We start from the raw sequence: 19,952 nt of genomic DNA on the forward strand, positions 1-19,952 counted from the left end.
GTATATTTATCTCAGTGGGCTTCGGTCCCATTTCAGAGAGTAGTTTGAACTTGAATTCAAGTGATTTGGCTAAGATACAAATAGCACACATTATATGCAAATTTCCCAAGCATATGAACACAATCACATTCACAGTTGGAAGAAAGGGAAACAAAATCTATATATAACTGCACAATCACTTATTATGCTAAAAATACCCTCTTTCAAGACACATATTTTTTTCCAGTGGTTGGAAAATAACTTTGTATTATGCCCTCTGTGGCACTAATGATCAATTGTAAAATTATGGCATAAAATTTTAATCTGCTATTTTTGTCCCCTTTGAGCAATTGATTCTTGAAAGCAGAGACACGGAGCCTGTCTCCTGTTTCCAGGCCTTTGAGCAAAAATGATCATTTTAAACACCTGTTTTGGTTTTAAAAATGGTAAAATTCAAGAATAGGCATGGTGATACGTGTCTCCTAGCTGTGTTGTACTTACTACACTTGTGTCTGGGGGAAACTGACACTTAGGTGGGGGCTGGGAAGCTTTTATTTGTTGTTTTAGATCATCACCCGTAGCTGGAATTGATGCAGTTCAGGGAAGAGGCAGCATTTCTCCTTAGCGCATGCCTCAAAACTCTCCACCGCTAATAAGGTTCAGTGCCCAGAGAAGGAGAAAGCAAAATGAATGCCAGGCTTTTTATCTTCTTAACTCTCCCCACACCCATTTGGCTTTATCTTCCTTCTCTGGCGATGGAGGCAATTGAAACAACTTTATGGCCTATAAAGACGTTTTCCATGCTGTTTTTCGAGGAACACTGGTATATATGAGATTTTGGAAGAATATATTTTTCTTGTTCAAAAAAATAGGAAAGTCTTGATATAATTTCCTGGGACCCTAGGAGCCAGTGGAGTGTGGGTAGTGGCAGGTGGTTGGAAAGGTGATGTTGGGCTGGAGGTTGACAAAGTACATTAGCATATTAAAGATCTTAAGAAACCTACAGGGCACTGGTTTCCCAAGAAATCCTGCCTGGGAAAGTGACCTAAAGTTTAAAAATCTTAAGTTTCTTATCCTGGCACATAATGCCTATGAAGATGCTAAAACTCATCTTTCTTGCTTTATCAAGTCATCAAGAATCACTTTCAGACACTGTATTGACCTCACTTTCAATTGAATATTTTCCTTGAAAGTGGAGAAGTTTTGTCTTTTGTGTCTCTTCTGAGTATTCTTATCTACTCTCCTAACTGCGGGACCACATATAAAGCCATGTTTTTTGCATAATTCAGGTTAATTATTCCTACTAACAGCTAACACACCATCCCCTGATCTCAGTGATTGAACACAACAAAAGTTTATTTCCTCCTCACATTCAATGCAATGTGCATTGGATGCCTCTCCTCCAAAGATTAACTTAGGGATTCAAGCTCCTCCTATCACTTGGCTCCACCAAATTTGGTGGTCTTTCACTTCCAGCATGATGGATGGGATGAGAGGGCAGAATGAAGTTTTTATGGGAGATTTTCAGGGAGGCTATCATCCTGCCAATACAAGGTAGGTGGAGAATGTTCCTTTTTAGGCTCTAATTTTGCTCCCTGGTGAAAGAACTCCCTTGTCCTTTGTATCCCATGGCTCCACCCTTGTAGGTCTTCTCTTTGTTCAGTAGTCTCTTTGGGGATATCTGAAGTGAGTGTTGGAGAGTACACCATTCTTAGGGGCTTTGAAACTTGACTCCTGCTTATGATTGGTTAGGGTCTCAAAGGTTGCCTCAGGTCTTTTTTTTTTTTTTTTTAAGATTTATTTATTTATTTTAGAGAGAGAGAGCACAAGTGGGAGAGTCAGAGGTGGAGGGAGAAAGAATTGCAAGCAGACTCTGCTCTGGGTGGGAAACCCAATGTGGGGTTTGATCTTATGATCCTGAGATCACAACCTGAGCCGAAACCAAATTATCAGCTGCTTAACCGACTGAGCCACCCAGCTGCCCCTGAAAGGTTGCCTCAAGTCTTAAAGTCAAAAGACATTTTCAATGAATTTGTGATTTTTTTGCAAAACAATTCTTCCAATGGCTTAATAACTTCTGATCTCTACTTCTCAGTCAGTTCTGTGTCCAGTAACCACAACCTAAATCTTTCCCTAGACAGACCTGCTTTATTTCTTTGTTTTTCCATCCCCTCATCTCTTTCTTTTCAAGGATGCTTCATTGAGGCCATTGGGTTTGAATTGGGTTAATTGAATCAGGATTGATCATTGCCCTGAGTGACCGTCCACCTGAGGATTTTTTCTGAGACTGTGTATTTCAAAGTATTTAAAAACTCTCCTCTCTTACTTTCAGGAGAGTCTAGAATCTGTTAACTTTTCCAACTCTGAAAAGACCTTAAATTTCTGGACTTTCTTCTCTTTTATTTCTATCTGCAAAGTATCTAATTCTCTTGTGAGCTCATATCTTAAAATATCTTACCAAAGGCAGCCTTTGGTAGCCAACACACACTACAAGGTTTCTGCTTTCTAAGCTTTTCCAGTAGAGTTGCTGGTTGACTAGGCATGTGATCTGTATCCCAAATAACCACAGGCAGGAGTTAAACCAAATTTTTTTACAACTGCATCATCTGGAGTGCTATCCTTCCAGCCTTCTGTGTTCGCTTCCTTGATGCCTCTCTTAATCCTTAACCAATGCCAACTTATTTTAGTTCTTTGTTATGGTGGCACTCCACTTCAAAGACTGATTTCTGTAGGAAGTGATATAACCAGCCATCCTGAAATCTCAGCGATTTAGCACACAAAAAAGTGGAATTCTTGCTCATATCAGAGATTGTTGTGGATTGAATGGCTTTCCTAGGTTTTCCTTAAAGGGAAGGAGCCAGGATTCTTCTTTTCATGTGACTGTCATCCCCACATCCTTTTGTTTTTGCCATATGGACAGGGAGAGAGCATGAGTTGAGGACCTTGAGAAGGTTTGAAGGACTACGCTTGGGAGTGGTGCATATCATTATGCTCATTTCACTTTGCCCAAAAAAGATTCTTCGGAAATGTAATCATTCTTTATTCTTGGGAAAAGGAAGAGAGAGGAGGAGAATCTAGGCACTTGCTTTCGTATTCCCAAACTCATCTGTCTCTGACCTGGATTGTTTCTTGAGTTGAAAATAGATATTAAACAATGGCTAAGATTTACATGACATTGCAGCTTACAAGGTGTTCTCACATGCATTATATTATTGGATTCTCAAAGCATCCTTGTGTGATACGTATTTTTATCCCTCCTTTACAGATGATAACACTGAGGCTCATGAGTCTAATCTTTTAATATTTGTCAAGCTTCTACTATATGCTAAGTTCTCTGCATGGTATTAGTGACATAAAGTTAACCCAGAAACAGTCTCTGTTCTATTGCTTCTGATCTAATGTAAGAAACAGATATTAATTGAATAAAAACATCAGTAAATAGGTATTTACAAATGAGATCAGTGTTCTATAAGACACATGATTGTGAAAAATATACATATATATTAAAAAATAGCTCACAAGGTAGAATGATGAAAACATTAAAAAATTAGATTATAGTGATGGTTAACACAACTGTGTAAATATACTAAAAAACATTAAGTTGTACACTTTAAATGAGTGAATTTTATAGTATTTAAATTATATCTCAGTAAAGTTGTCAAAAAACAAAAAAGAAATACATGCAGGAAGAAATACAAGACCAATTTATCCATGCCAAATGAGTCTTACAGACTGTAAACACTTCAGTCAAAAGAGTGAAAAAGTAGTAGACTTTTCAGTCAGGTCTTCAGTCAGTTTCCTTAGACCTTTTTTTTTTTTTTTGATAAGTCAGGAAATGTAAAGATATGATATTCAAAAGGAAAATCCACACCACCTCTTTATTTTTAAATTTCATCCCATGCTTGGAGAAAATTATGTTAATAACACAATAGAAGTCACATTTTCCCTTGATGACTTCTTCTGAAGCAAAAACAAATATTGGTACAGTACAATGTCTATTATGCTTTTCTTAACAAGCAACAACAAAATAAGACATACAAAAACAGTCTAAATGAGGGGCTCCAGGAAAGCCTCCTAGAAGAGCTTGAAACCTGATACCTAAAAATGAACCGGAGAAAATAAGGGAAGAAGGAAGAAGTGTACTCTGAACAGAGAGGGTGTGTGTATGCAAAGGAGCAATTAAAATACCAAGAGATGGCTTGTGTGCAGGATCACAGAGTATAAGGAGCAATCAGGCCAAAGGGGCCATGAAGGCCTAGATTCCATGCATCCTACAGGCCAAGTTAAGATTTTTAATCCTCCACGCTGTCCCACCCTTCCCAAAATGAAAAACTATTGAAGTCTTTTAAAGGGGAGAGTCTTTTAGGAAGAACATTTTGTCCCCCTATAGAGTCCATCTCTATATTTTAAGTTACGTACCTAAGTTCACCTTCAAGTGGTTGAGTTGGGACATCCAACTCGAGACATCTGACTAGGGAAGCCACCAGCTGGCACAAAGTGTAGTTGGGACAAACCAAGTCAACTGAGCTGGCACTTATGAAGGCCTTGGTCAGGCCTATCCCACCAGAAAGCTGAATATTCCTGGTAATGCAAGAAAAATATTCAGAAGACTATGACCACAAAGCAGGTAAAGTTTCCTTATTGTGTCAACCATGTGGATTTTTGAAAGTTGAGGCTTCTTCCCCCAAAAGGGAGAGAGTGGAAGGTCCCCGTGTGCTAAGGAAAAAACCCTCACTCAAAATGAGTTGAGTTGCCTGATGGCAAACTTGGGGCACAGCTCTGAGGAAGCAGTGTGATATTGGAAACGGTGTCTGCCCACTGGTGTCTTCATCTGAATCCTTTTCCGCAGTTTGTTTTTCCTGTTCAATATTAAACCAAAGCAAAAGTACACTTTCCAAATCTACATCTCTATTGTAGCCATGACTAAGAGGCAATCATTTAAATTGCATGACCCTATTTGTCATTTTCAGTTGGCACCAATTCTGACTAATCAGTGCCCGTGATGTATCAGTCAATTTTTTTTTCCTGATCCTGGCGAGTCTGCAATCTGAGAGCGGTATTTGTGAATCCATCTAGCTCAGCATGGTTGTGAAGTTGGGGGCATAGATTTGTCATTGAATCAAAGACTCTGCCTTCTTTCTCTTTCCCTCCAAAGACCCAAGTGTGTACTGGCAGAAGCCTCCTACATAGTTGGTAGGATGGGTGGAGCAATTTAAGAGGGGTGCAGAGAAATAATGGAAATAACATATTAGCCAAAAGCCCTGTGAGACTTTTCTGAATTGAGATCGTGTACTCAGACATGCAGTAGAGGGGGTTTCCCACTTCTACCCTACCAATCCTGGGAAATTCTCCAAAGCTGCCCAGTCTCATATCTGCTTCATGACTGAGGTCTGTAAGCGTGGGGACCATTTTTCCTTCATAGGCAACTCGCTGAAGATGAAAAGTAAAGGGGCCTTCTACTTATAAAGATCCTATAGATAGAGGTTGGAACGTTACACATATGATCATACTTAATTTTCATAACAAAGCTGTGTGAATATACGATTGTCCTCATTTTATAAATGAGAAACTTGACTGTCAGGGCAGTTAATTAACATAGTAAAGATCATGCAAGTGGAAAGTCGCAGTGTGGGGATTCAAACCCAGATCTGTCTAACACCCAGCACATTCTCTCACTTATTCAACACTGACTCTCCTTAAATATATTTTAGTAAATGAAAAACTTGAAAAACAAATTGTATGTGTCTTAGTAAGATCATAGGTCTACTTAGAGTCAGAGCTAGGTTTCAGTATCTGTTGAGTTGTGTCTTCTTGTATAAGCCCTTTCAAGTGCTTTGGGAGCAGGAGAAAGACATCCAAAATGAGGGGGCAACTATCTCATTCAAACTGTTGACAATTAAGCACAAAGGAACAGAGCTGATTTATGAGCAAATATATCAGAACTTACCAATATCAATGACAGCCAAGTCCTCATCAAACTAATAACCTTGCTTGGGAAGATGCCCACTGATCCCAGTGGTGCTGAGTGGCAACAGAAAATGAGCATGGGCTTTGAAATCAAAGGTCCTCTGTGGAACCCCAGCCCCACCACTTTTCAATTGGTCAACCTCAGACAAACACCATTCTCTCTGAATCTGAGTCTAGAGAAAGATGTGAATGCCACACTCACGGATGTACTTGATGGTAATGCCTTTGATGATTGTCTTCCACTCCCTTTATTCTCTCTCCCTCCTCTTCCTGTCCCTCTTTTTTTCTTTTCTTTCAATCATGAGTATTAAAAAACCCTTTTCCTACCACATGTCCCCTGGTATGTTTGCCATGACAATACTGATGGCTTTTAGTGTGATGGTGGTTCTCACTTCATGCCTCTGTGTTTCCTCTGGCTGGAATGGCTTTCATTTTATATTGCCTTCATGAGATTTTACTCATCCTTTGAGATCTAACAGAAGTATCACTTCTTCATTGCCATCTTTTCTATTTCCCCTTTCTCTCCTCCTCGAATAAAGTTGATTACTTCTGTCTTTTATTTCTTCACCCCAACCATACCCCGGGCATATGTTTATGGTCAAAGATTCCAGCTTCAAACTACTTAGTGCCTACATTTGGTAGTTTACATCTGATCATGTCTGGTTCATCGATGGAACAGAACTGCCCTGAAGGCATTTTATAAGAAGGGTCGAGGTACCTCATGGAAGATAATTCAAGCTCATAAGGAAGCCAAGGAAAGAATCTTGTTTTAGCCTTGGAACAAAGAGAACAGTATGGTGTCTGCCACTAGGATTTCCCCCCACCTTTTCTCCACATCCCCGGCCCACCCATTCTTTGGATGTAGAATTGGATTTAATTAAAGATAGATCTAATCGAAATAAGTCAATCAGAGAAAGACATGTATCATATGACCTCACTGATATGAGGAATTCTTAATCTCAGGAAACAAACTGAAGGTTGCTGGAGTGGTGGGGGGTGGGAGGGATGGGGCAGCTGGGTGATAGACATTGGGGAGGGTATGTGCTATGGTGAGTGCTGTGAATTGTGCAAGACTGTTGAATCTCAGATCTGTACCTCTGAAACAAATAATACATTATATGTTAAAAAAAAAAAAAAGAAGAAGATAGCAGGAGGGGAAGAATGAAGGGGGAGAAATCAGAGGGGGAGACGAACCATGAGAGACGATGGACTCTGAAAAACAAACTGAGGGTTCTAGAGGGGAGGGGGTGGGAGGATGGGTTAGCCTGGTGATGGGTATTAAAGAGGGCACGTTCTGCATGGAGCACTGGGTGTTATACGCAAACAATGAATCATGGAACACTACATCAAAAACTAATGATGTACTGTATGGTGATTAACATAACATAATAATAATAAAAAAAAGATAGATCTCATCTTCTTTGCAAGATCATACTGACTGGGGTCGTGCCTGCCTCGAATAATGGGTTAAGAAGTGTTTTACATCTGTAGCCAGGCTCAGTGAAAAGGAGTCTTGTGATTGATTGATGATGTCTGCCAGCCTCTTAGAAAATGAAGAGTGGCCATACACATATGCACATTTACCATCCCTGGACCAGGTGATTTCTAAGTCCACATTTAGTCCTGAAAGTTTATGAATACGATTTAATCAAATCTGACTTCTATTAATGCTTCACAAATTATTCTGAGGTCTACATTATGAAGATCAGTGTCAATGAAGTATTGATTAATGGAGATTTCTGTGTGACTGACTGTTGTATAAACCGATTTTGTCTGTTCTTATTCTTATGCTGCATCCACATTTAGCACTTCACAGAACAGGTTTATTAACTAAGTTATCTAATGTCATCATTTTTTACTATGCATGATGAAATCCCATCTGCCTCATGTTGGTTTAATTTGAAAGATACTAGGTACTGTTCAGTATGCAAAATGCTAAGGACACACTGATGAATAACACTGGTGCCTTTACTAAATGCATTCCTTAGCATTTTCAGCAATACATACATGGAAACTAATGAATAGAATCTAGGGTGAGGTGTGCAGTCACAAAAGTTTCCACCAAAATTGAAGACAAAGATTGCCTACGTTAAAGATCTGAAGCCAGGATTCACACCAAGTTGTCAGAAGAGTAAATATTTTTCAAGGACTCTTGTTTGATATTTTAAGAAAAAATTAAAAAATTCTACACAATGATGTATCTTTTCTAACTTATAGGTTCTCTCTCTCTCTCTCTTAAAATCAAGTGTAGGGGCACCTGAGTGACTCAGTCGTTAAGTGTCTGACTTAGGCTCAGGTCATGATCTCAGGGTCCTGGGATTGAACCCAGCAGGGAATCTGCTTGTCCCTCTACCCTTCCCCTTCTTGTTTTTTTTTTTTTCTCTCTTTCTCTCAAATAAATAGATAAAATCTTTTTTAAAAAATCTTCAAGTGTAATTGGTGAACAACAACAACAAAAGAAAATGTGCCAAGTTTCCCACATGGATTCCCAGGACCTTCATAAACCTATAGGGTATAATAGACCCAACTCAAGAAGCAAGGATGATTCCAGCACAGAAGAATTATACAGTGCACAAAGAATAAGCTGTTAGTCTTGTTTTGCAAAGGGAAATAAGGAAAAGCTTCATAGTTGAGATCAGATCAGAGTGGAGAGCAGGAAAGGTAGTTAATTCAGAAAAACAAAAAAAGAGTCTGTGTCAAGGTATTACACAGAGGTATTAAGTAGCAAAGCTTACCCAGGAAAATGCAAATAGTTTTATACCATTGGATATGAAGTTTCAAGATGATAGAGCATGGCATGAATAAGGCTAGAGAGCCTTATGTACAATAAGCAAATCTGTTAGAAACATGACATTCTTTCTAAATATGTATTGTTCATTAAGTGTATAATTGCTCTCTTCCTTCTTTTCCTATAATTGCGTATTCTCACTCGCAGACCAAAAGACAGATCATGTAGAAGCATGTTTTTTGGTTTTTGCTTTTGTTTTACTTCATTCATAAACTATACTTCAAAACCAAATCGCCCATGGCAAACCTCTGCTTGGCCTTGGCTGCCTATCAAAGACCTTCTCTCATTGTTGATCAATGACTCTTCTGGCCCTGGACCTGAGCCAGAAAGAAACAGGCCCCCCAATGAAAGAAAAAGGCAGCAAGGGTGTGAGACCAAAATGTCCCAACCAGAGTGCAGGCTGAGGGTTTCTTCTTACTAAGAAGCATCCTGCTCGTGCAAAGATCCTTCACTGAACGACCCACATACGGGTGGCAACGTTCTCTGAAAGTCACTTAGTAACCCACCTCCTATGTTTAACCTCCTGATCCTTTGGGGGAAATGTTTACAACAGACAGCGTGCGTGGCTGTGCCATAGGAAAACCAGCTTTTCTCTGAGGGTTTGTGGACCAAAAGTCTTTGAGGGTGACCTCCCAGACTCTTTGGCATCCCCCCCCCCACAGTGGCACCCTTCTTATGTACTGGTTCTAGTTCTCCCCAGAAAGAACTGGAAGAGGGCTTCACATGTGCCAGATTGGATGCAACAATATTTCTTTCCCTGAGAACCAAAAGGACTTCAGATAATCTTCGTGATGTGCATGACCTTTGAAGTCTTCCTGTAAATTTTCCTCAGAGGGAATCATGAATTCTTTTAAATTATTCTTCTATTTTAGGCAATCTTGAGATGGTTAGAGCAAAGAGGGTTCTGGAAGGGGTGGGAATTGTCAGTAGTCCTGTTTCCACAGTAGAGAGATCTCAAAATACCCGACCCTCAAGAGAGCCATTGGTACTGTGCCTTAATTTCTGCCTTCCAGCCTCCAGAATAGAGAAAATGAAATCAGTGCTGTTAAAATCAGCCAATCTGGGGTCCTCTGTTATGGCAGCCCTAGAAAATGAATACAGATTTTGCTACTGGGAAGTGGGGTGCTGCTATAACAAATACCTGCAAATGTGAAGTGGCTTTGGAAATGCTGTGGGTGGAAGTCAGAAGAGTTTTGAGGTGCCTCCCAGAAAATCCTAGGTTTCCCGAAAGAGACCATTGGTAGAAATATGGCCGTTCAAGCTGCTTCCGGTGACATCCCAGATAAAAATGAGGAACATGTTATTGGACACTGGAGAAAAGATGATGGTGTTCTTTTTTGTTAGTTTTGTTTTAAAAAAATTATTTATTTACTTAATTCCAGTATAATTAACATAGAGTGTTTTTTTGTTTTGTTTTGTTTCCCTTTGCTTAAGCTGGTTTCTTTTTTTTATTATTATTATTATGTTATGTTAGTCACCATACAGTACTTCATTATTTTTTTTTAATTTTTTTATTGTTATGTTAATCCCCATACATTACATCATTAGTTTTAGATGTAGTGTTCCATGATTGATTGTTTGTGCATAACACCCAGTGCTCCATGCAGAACGTGCCCTCTTTAATACCCATCACCAGGCTAACCCATCCTCCCGCCCTCCCCTCTAGAACCCTCAGTTTGTTTTTCAGAGTCCATCGTCTCTCATGGTTTGTCTACCCCTCCGATTTCCCCCTTCATTCTTCCCCTCCTGCTATCTTCTTCTTTTCTTTTTTTCTTAACATATATTGCATTATTTGTTTCATAGGTACAGATCTGAGAGTCAACAGTCTTGCACAATTCACAGCGCTTACCAGAACACATAACCTCCCCAATGTCTATCACCCAGTCAGCCCATCCCTCCCACCCCACCCCCCACTTGAGCAACCCTCAGTTTGTTTCCTGAGATTAAGAATTCCTCATATCAGTGAGATCATATGATACATGTCTTTCTCTGATTGACTTATTTCGCTCAGCATAATACCCTCCAGTTCCATCCACGTCGTTGCAAATGGCAAGATCTCATTCCTTTTGATGGCTGCATAATATTCCATTGTATATAAATACCACCTCTTCTTTATCCATTCATCTGTCGATGGACATCTTGGCTCTTTCCACAGTTTGGCTATTGTGGACATTGCTGCTATAAACATCGGGGTGCACGTACCCCTTTGGATCCCTACTTTTGTATCTTTGGGGTAAATACCCAGTAGTGCAATTGCTGGATCGTACAGTAGCTCTATTTTCAACTTTTTGAGGAACCTCCATACTGTTTTCCAGAGTGGCTGCACCAGCTTGCATTCCCACCAACAGTGTAGGAGGGTTCCCCTTTCTCCGCATCCCCGCCAACATCTGTCATTTCCTGACTTGTTAATTTTAGCCATTCTGACTGGTGTGAGGTGGTATCTCATTGACGTTTCGATTTGGATTTCCGTGATGCCGAGCGATGTTGAGCACTTTTTCATGTCTGTTGGCCATTTGGATGTCTTCTTTGGAAAAATGTCTGTTCATGTCTTCTGCCCATTTCTTGATTGGATTCTTTGTTCTTTGGGTGTTGAGTTTGATAAGTTCTTTATAGATTTTGGATACTAGCCCTTTATCTGATATGTCATTTGCAAATATCTTCTCCCATTCTGTCGGTTGTCTTTTGGTTTTGTTGACTGTTTCCTTTGCTGTGCAAAAGCTTTTTATCTGGATGAAGTCCCAATAGTTCATTTTTGCCCTTGCTTCCCTTGCCTTTGGCGATGTTTCTAGGAAGAAGTTGCTGTGGCTGAGGTCGAAGAGGTTGCTGCCTGTGTTCTCCTTTAGGATTTTGATGGACTCCTGTCTCACATTGAGGTCTTTCAACCATTTGGAGTCTATTTTTGTGTGTGGTGTAAGGAAATGGTCCAGTTTCATTCTTCTGCATGTGGCTATCCAGTTTTCCCAACACCATTTGTTGAAGAGACTGTCTTTTTTCCATTGGACATTCTTTCCTGCTTTGTCAAAGATTAGTTGACCATAGAGTTGAGGGTCCATTTCTGGGCTCTCTATTCTGTTCCATTGATCTATGTGTCTGTTTTTGTGCCAGTACCATACTGTCTTGATGATGACAGCTTTGTAATAGAGCTGGAAGTCCGGAATTGTGATGCTGCCAGCTTTGCTTTTCTTTTTCAACATTCCTCTGGCTATTCGGGGTCTTTTCTGGTTCCATACAAATTTTAGGATTATTTGTTCCATTTCTTTGAAAAAAGTGGATGGTATTTTGATGGGGATTGCATTGAATGTGTAGATTTGCTCTAGGTAGCATTGACATCTTCACAATATTTGTTCTTCCAATCCATGAGCATGGAACGTTTTTCCATTTCTTTGTGTCTTCCTCCATTTCTTTCATGAGTATTTTATAGTTTTCTGAGTACAGATCCTTTGCCTCTTTGGTTAGATTTATTCCTAGGTATCTTATGGTTTTGGGTGCAATTGTAAATGGGATTGACTCCTTAATTTCTCTTTCTTCTGTCTTGTTGTTGGTGTATAGGAATGCCACTGACTTCTGTGCATTGATTTTATATCCTGCCACTTGACTGAATTCCTGTATGAGTTCTAGCAGTTTTAGGGTAGAGTCTTTGGGGTTTTCCACATAAAGTATCATATCATCTGCAAAGAGTGAGAGTTTGACTTCTTCTTTGCCGATTTGGATGCCTTTGATTTCTTTTTGTTGTCTGATTGCTGTGGCTAGGACTTCTAATACTATGTTGAATAGCAGTGGTGATAGTGGACATCCCTGCCACGTTCCTGACCTTAGGGGGAAAGCTCTCAGTTTTTCCCCATTGAGCATGATATTCGCTGTAGGTTTTTCATAGATGGCTTTTATGATATTGAGGTATGTACCCTCTATGTCTATACTCTGAAGAGTTTTGATCAAGAAAGGATGCTGTACTTTGTCAAATGCTTTTTCTGCATCTATTGAGAGGATCATATGGTTCTTGTTCTTTCTTTTGTTAATGTATTGTATCACATTGATTGATTTGCAGATGTTGAACCAACCTTGCAGCCTAGGGATAAATCCCACTTGGTCGTGGTGAATAATCCTTTTAATGTACTGTTGGATCCTATTGGCTAGTATTGTGGTGAGAATTTTTGCATCCATGTTCATCAGGGATATTGGTCCGTAATTCTCCTTTTTGATGGGGTCTTTGTCTGGTTTTGGGATCAAGGTAATGGTGGCCTCATAAAACGAGTTTGGAAGTTTTCCTTCCATTTCTATTTTTTGGAACAGTTTCAGAAGAATAGGTATTAATTCTTCTTTAAATGTTTGGTAGAATTCCCCTGGAAAGCCATCTGGCCCTGGGCTTTTGTTTGTTGGGAGATTTTTGATGACTGCTTCAATTTCCTTAGTGGTTATAGGTCTGTTCAGGTTTTCAATTTCTTCCTGGTTCAGTTTTGATAGTTGATACACCTCTAGGAATGCATCCATTTCCTCCAGGTTATCTAATTTGCTGGCATAGAGTTGCTCATAATATGTTCTTATAATTGTTTGTATTTCTTTGGTGTTGGTTGTGATCTCTCCTCTTTCATTCATGATTTTGTTGATTTGGGTCATTTCTCTTTTCTTTTTGATAAGTCTGGCCAGGGGTTTATCAATCTTGTTAATTCTTTCAAAGAACTAGCTCCTAGTTTCGTTGATCTGTTCTACTGTTCTTTTAGTTTCTATTTCATTGATTTCTGCTCTGATCTTTATTATTTCTCTTCTCCTGCTGGGTTTAGGCTTTATTTGCTGTTCTTTCTCCAGCTCCTTTAGGTGTAGGGTTAGGTTGTGTTATTGAGACCTTTCTTGTTTCCTGAGAGAGGCTTGTATTGCTATCTACTTTCCTCTTAGGACTGCCTTTGCTGCATCCCAAAGATTTTGAACAGTTGTGTTTTCATTTTCATTGGTTTCCATGAATTTTTTTAATTCTTCTTTAATTTCCTGGTTGACCCATTCATTCTTTAGTAGGATGCTCTTTAGCCTCCATGTATTTGAATTCTTTCTGACTTTCCTCTTGTGATTGAGTTCTAGTTTCAAAGCATTGTGGTCTGAAAATAGGCAGGGAATGATCCCAATCTTTTGGTACCGGTTGAGACCTGATTTATGACCTAGGATGTGATCGATTCTGGAGAATGTTCCATGGGCACTAGAGAAGAATGTGTATTCCGTTGCTTTGGGATGGAATGTTCTGAATATGTCTGTGAAGTCCATTTGGTCCAGTGTGTCATTTAAAGTCTTTATTTCCTTGTTGATCTTTTGCTTAGACGATCTGTCCATTTCAGTAAGGGGGGTGTTAAAGTCCCCCACTATTATTGTATTGTTGTCAATGTGTTTCTTTGCTTCTGTTATTAATTGCCTTATATAATTGGCTGCTCCCATGTTAGGGGTATAGATATTTACAATTGTTAGATCTTCCTGTTGGATAGACCCTTTAAGTAGGATATAGTGTCCTTCCTCATCTCTTATTACAGTCTTTGGTTTAAAATCTAACTTGTCTGATATAAGGATTGCCACACCAGCTTTCTTTTGGTGTCCGTTATCATGATAAATGGTTTTCCACCCCCTCACTTTCAATCTAGGGGTGTCTTGGGGTCTAAAATGAGTCTCTTGCAGACAGCATATCGATGGGTCTTGTTTTTTAATCCAATCTGATAGCCTGTGTCTTTTGATTGGGGCATTTAGCCCATTCACATTCAGGGTAACTATTGAAAGATATGAATTTAGTGCCATTGTATTGCCTGTAAGGTGACTGTTACTGTATATTGTCTGTGTTCCTTTCTGGTCTATGTTGCTTTTAGGCTCTCTCTTTGCTTAGAGGACCCCTTTCAAGATTTCTTGTAGGGCTGGTTTCATGTTTGCAAATTCCTTTAGTATTTGTTTAAGCTTTTTATCTCTCCTTCTATTTTCAATGACAGCCTAGCTGGATATAGTATTCTTGGCTGCATATTTTTCTCATTTATTGCTCTGAAGATATCATGCCTGTCCTTTCTGGCCTGCCAGGTCTCTGTGAATAGGTCTGTTGCCAATCTAATGTTTCTACCATTGTAGGTTACATATCTCTTCTCCCGAGCTGCTTTCAGGATTTTCTCTTTATCTCTGAGACTCGTAAGTTTTACTATTAGATGTCGGGGTGTTGACCTATTTTTATTGATTTTGAGAGGGGTTCTCTGTGCTTCCTGGATTTTGATGCCTGTTTCCTTCCCCAAATTAGGGAAGTTCTCTGCTATAATTTGCTCCATTATACCTTCTGCCCCCCTCTCTCTTTCTTCTTCTTCTGGAATCCCAATTATTCTAATGTTGTTCTGTCTTATGGTATCGCTTATCTCTCGAATTCTGCCCTCGTGATCCAGTAGTTGTTTATCTCTCTTTTTCTCAGCTTCTTTATTTTCCATCATTTGGTCTTCTATCTCACTGATTCTTTCTTCTGCCTCATTTATCCTAGCAGTTAGCGCCCCCATATTTGATTGCACCTCATTAATAGCCTTTTTGATTTCTACTTGGTTAGATTTTAGTTCTTTTACTTCTCCAGAAAGCGTTTCTCTAATAACTTCCATGTTTTTTTCAAGCCCAGCTAGTATCTTTAAAGTGATGATTCTGAACTCTAGATCTGACATCGTACTAATGTCCGTATTGAGTAGGTCCCTGGCAGTCGGTACTACCTCTTGTTCTTTTAGTTGAGGTGATTTTTTCCGTCTTGTCATTTTGTCCAGAGGAGAATAGATTAATGAGAGAACAAAATGCTAACAGGGTAACAAGGTCCCCAGAAAATATACTCTAAACAAATCAGAAAAGACCTGAAGCAGGGGAAAAGAAAGGGAAAGAGAGAAAAAAGGAAAAAGAAAAAAAGAAAGAGAAAAAGATAAAAACAAACAAAAACAGAACAAAACAAAAAAAAACCAGAATATGATCAAATATGATCAGTCTGGTATACAGATCAGTGCCACACACTAGATTTTGGGTGTATTTTGGTCTGTTAGAAGAAAGTGCCTCCCAAAATTTTAAAGAAAGAAAAACTTATATATGTACAAAAATAAGGGTTGATACGATGAAGGGATAGAATATGACTGTAAAGATGGAAGTTATAAAAAATTTTATAAAAGGAATTGCTAAGAAGTTGTTTGAAAAAAGAAAGAAGAGGATTTAAAAAAAAAAAAGAAAAAGGAGAGAATGTGATCAGGCAGGGGAGTAGAAAAAAACCATACACTAGAGATTTAGGGTATATTTTGATCTGTTAGAAGAAACTATCTCAAAATTTTAAAGAGAGAACAACTTACATATATATATGCCAAAAATACGGGTAACTACTATGAAGGGATAGAATATGACTCTAAAAATGAAAAATAAAAATGTTTTTTTAAAAAAGGGATTGATAAGATGTTCATTGAAAAAGGGAAAAAGAAAAATTCAAAAAACAAAAAAAGTTAAAAAAAATTAACTTTGAAAGACTACAGAATCATGGTAAAAAAGCCATGGATCCGTGGATTCTATGTGCAGTATTCCCCTAGCGCTGGAGTTCTGCCGTTCTCATTGGTAAACTTGGTCTTGGCTGGCTGTTCTCGCTGATCTTCTGGGGGAGGGGCCTGTTGCCGTGGTTCCCAAATGTCTTTGCCGGAGGTGGAATTGCCCCGCCCTTGCCGGTCCGGGCTAAGTAATCTGCTCGGGTTTGCTCTCCGGAGCTTTTGTTCCCTGCAAGCTTTCCGTACAGTTTTGGAGGCAGAGAGTGAAAATGGCGGCCTCCCAATCTCCGCCCTGGAGGAGCCGAGAACTCGGGGCCCCGCTCCTCAGTGCGCCCCCAGAGAAAAGCAGTCAATCACTCCCATCTCCCCAGTCTCCGGCCGCACTCTGTACTTACCCGGCCTGTGACCGCGCGTTTCTATCTCTGGCACCCGACCCTGGGTGGAGTCTCCAAACCCAGCAGATCCCTGCGGTGCACTCCCATGCCGCTTCTCCTGGGGGAAGAAGGTGAGTCTCCCCGGATCTGCCGCTTGTTGGGTCCCTGCTGGAGGAGCAGTGGCCCGACTGTGCCGCTGATCATGGTTTATGGCAACCCCGAGCTGAGAGCCCGCGCCTCGGCTCCGTCTCTGCAGCCGGCTTCCCCGCTCCCATACCTGGGAGCTCTGCCACACTCAGGCACCCCCGGTCTTTCTGTGACCCTGAGGGTCCTGAGACCACACGGTCCCGCGAGGTTTCCACCCCCTGCTTAGCCACTGGAGTGACGTCCCTCAGCGGAGCCGACTTCTAAAAGTTCCGATTTTGAGCACCATGGCTCTATCACTTGCCAGAAGCGGCCGATGGAGACCCCTCCCCCGCCATCTATCCTCCCGAATATCGCCACGGATTCACTTCTCCGCACGTCCTACCTTCCAGAAAGTGGTCGCTTTTCTGTTCAGAGAGTTGTTGCTATTCTTTTCTTCGATCTCCTGTTGAGTTTGTAGGTGTTCAGAATGGTTTGATCCCTATCCAGCTGAATTCCTGAGACCAGACGAAATCCGGGTCTCCTACTCCTCTGCCATCTTGCTCCGCCCCCCCATTAGTTTTTGATGTAGTGTTCCATGATTCATTGTTTGAATATAACACCCAGCGCTCCATGCAATACATGCCCTCCTTAATACCCATCACTGGGTTAACCCATCCCCCCACCCCCTCTCCTCTGAAACCCTCAGTTTGTCTCCTGTAGTCCATAGTCTCTTATGGTTCATCTCCCCCTCCGATTTCTCCCCCTTCATTTTTCCCTTCCTTCTCCTGATGTCCTCCATGCTATTCCTTATGTTCCACAAATAAGTGAAACCATATGATGATTGACTTTCTCCGCGTGACTTATTTCACTTAGCATAATCTCCTCCAGTCCCATCCATGTTGATGTAAAAGTTGGGTATTCATCCTTTCTGATGGCTGAGTAATATTCCATTGTATATATGGACCACATCTTCTTTATCTATTCATCTGGCTAACAGACACATGAAAAAATGTTCATCATCATTAGCCATCAAATTCAAATCAAAACCATATTGAGATACCACCTTACACTAGTTAGAATGGCAAAAATTCACAAGGCAAGAAACAACAAATGTTGGAGAGGTTGTGGAGAAAGGGGAACCCTCTTACATTGTTGGTGGGAATGCAAGTTGATACTTGCCACTTTGGAAAACAGTATGGAGCTTCCTCAAAAAGTTAAAAATAGAGCTACCCCTATGATCCAGCAATTGTACTACTGGGCATTTACCCCAAAGATACAGATGTAATGAAAAGAAGGGCCACATGCACCCCAATGTTCGTATCAGCAATGTGCACAATAGCCAAACTGTGGAAGCAGCCGAGATGCCCTTCAGCAGGTGATAGTGTTCTAAAGTGGCAAAGAACCTGGCTGAATTGTGTTCTATGTTTTGCAGAAGGTAGACATTGTGAGCAAAGGACTTGGATATTTATTTAGCTGAGGCTATTTCTAAGCAAAATGTCGAAGGTGGGGCCAGGTCTCTCCTCGATGCATCTAGTAAGATGTCAGAGGAGAGATAGAAATGGAAGAAGGAACTTTTAAGCAAAAAAGAACCAGAACGTGAAGATTTGGAAAAAATCTCAGCCTATCCATACAGCAAAAAATGAGAAAGCATGTTCTGGAGAGAGCACCAAGGGAACGTTGGACTATCATTTGATAAAGAGATTATGAGATCGGATCAGCCATCTCAGTAGAAGCCTGGAACAGAGCTAGGGCTATACCAGCAGAAACACTGCCAGCTGGGACTACATGGGACACAGAGCAGACAAAGGGAAGGAAAGCAGTCAGACTTCTGAGTGTCTATGGGATGGGACACTATGAGCTATGTGGCTGTGAATACAGTTTACCCTTCAAGGAAAGGGGAGAATGTTCCCAAGGGGATTCAGAGATTGGCAAGCCTGCCACAGCCACCACAGACCCAGAGGGCACAGCTGAGGGGATGAGGCTGCCTCCTCCTTGGTTTCAGGAGGTCTGATTGCTGCCCATGGTCTCAGAAATGGGGCTGTCACCCTTGTGGGCCCAGAAGGGAGGGCTGCCACCACAGTGGCAGAAAAAAGAGAGAGAGGGAGCATGAGAGCATTATTCTCAAGCCTTAAAATCTCACATAATTTGCCCTGCTAGGTTTCAGATTTGCTAGGGACCCATGATACCTTTCTTCTTTCTGATGTCTCTCTTTTGAAACAAGAATATCTATCCTATGCCTGTCCCATCATTATATTTTGGAAGCAGTTAACTTTCCTGGTTTCACAAGTTCACAGCTGGAGAGGAATTTTTTGATGCACATGCACAAGGAAAAAAAGAAAAAAGAACATGAGGACATAGCAACGAGGTGGCCATCTCTCTCTCTGAGAGAGGACTCAGGAGGAACCAAATTGGCCAGCACCTTGATCTTGGACTTCTAGCCTCCAGAAGTATGAGAAAATAAATTTCTCTTGTTTAAGCCACAGATGAAAATATCAGTTTATGGTATTTTGTTGTGGCAACCCTAGAAAATTGATATGTCTCTTCTTTACTAATCCCTAAACGCATAATTAATTACCAAGTTGTGTCATTTTTTTTATCCCTTAAAATCTCTTCACGAATCCACCAACTATTTTTGTTCCATAAAGTTACCACCATTTCTAAGATTGCTACCTTGTTTCTTACCTGTATAAGAGAGACTGTCTCTTAATAAGTCATCAGGCTTCCTATCTTACCTCCCTACAATCTATTTGCTCTCATAATGATAACATTACTGAAAATCCATTGGCTAAAACCCTATAGGGTCTAAAAGTTTTCCTTCTGACATGAGCCTGCCCATTTGACATAACTATGAGCCCCGCCTGGCTCTTGCCTCGTCCTCCCTCTCTGGCTTTGTTTCTCTCCAGTGATCCTCTCGCTCTCCAGGCTGCACCTCCAGAGCCCTTTCTTTTAAAGTAATTAATTAATTTATGTATTTATTTATTTATTTTAATTCAATTAATTAACATATACTTAACATATAGGGTATTATTAGTTTCAGAGGTAGAGTTCAGTGATTCATCAGTCTTATATAACATCCGGTGCTCATTATATTATGTGTCCTCCTTAATGCCCATCACCCAGTTATCCCATCCCCTCACTTCCCTCCCCTCCAGCAACCCTCAGTTTGTTTCCTATGATTGAGAGTCTTTTATGGTTTGTCTCCCTCTCTGATTTCATCTTGTT

This window comes from Phoca vitulina, unplaced genomic scaffold (genome assembly GCF_004348235.1).
Source record: "Phoca vitulina isolate PV1807 unplaced genomic scaffold, GSC_HSeal_1.0 scaffold18, whole genome shotgun sequence".
Taxonomy (NCBI): Eukaryota; Metazoa; Chordata; class Mammalia; order Carnivora; family Phocidae; genus Phoca; species Phoca vitulina.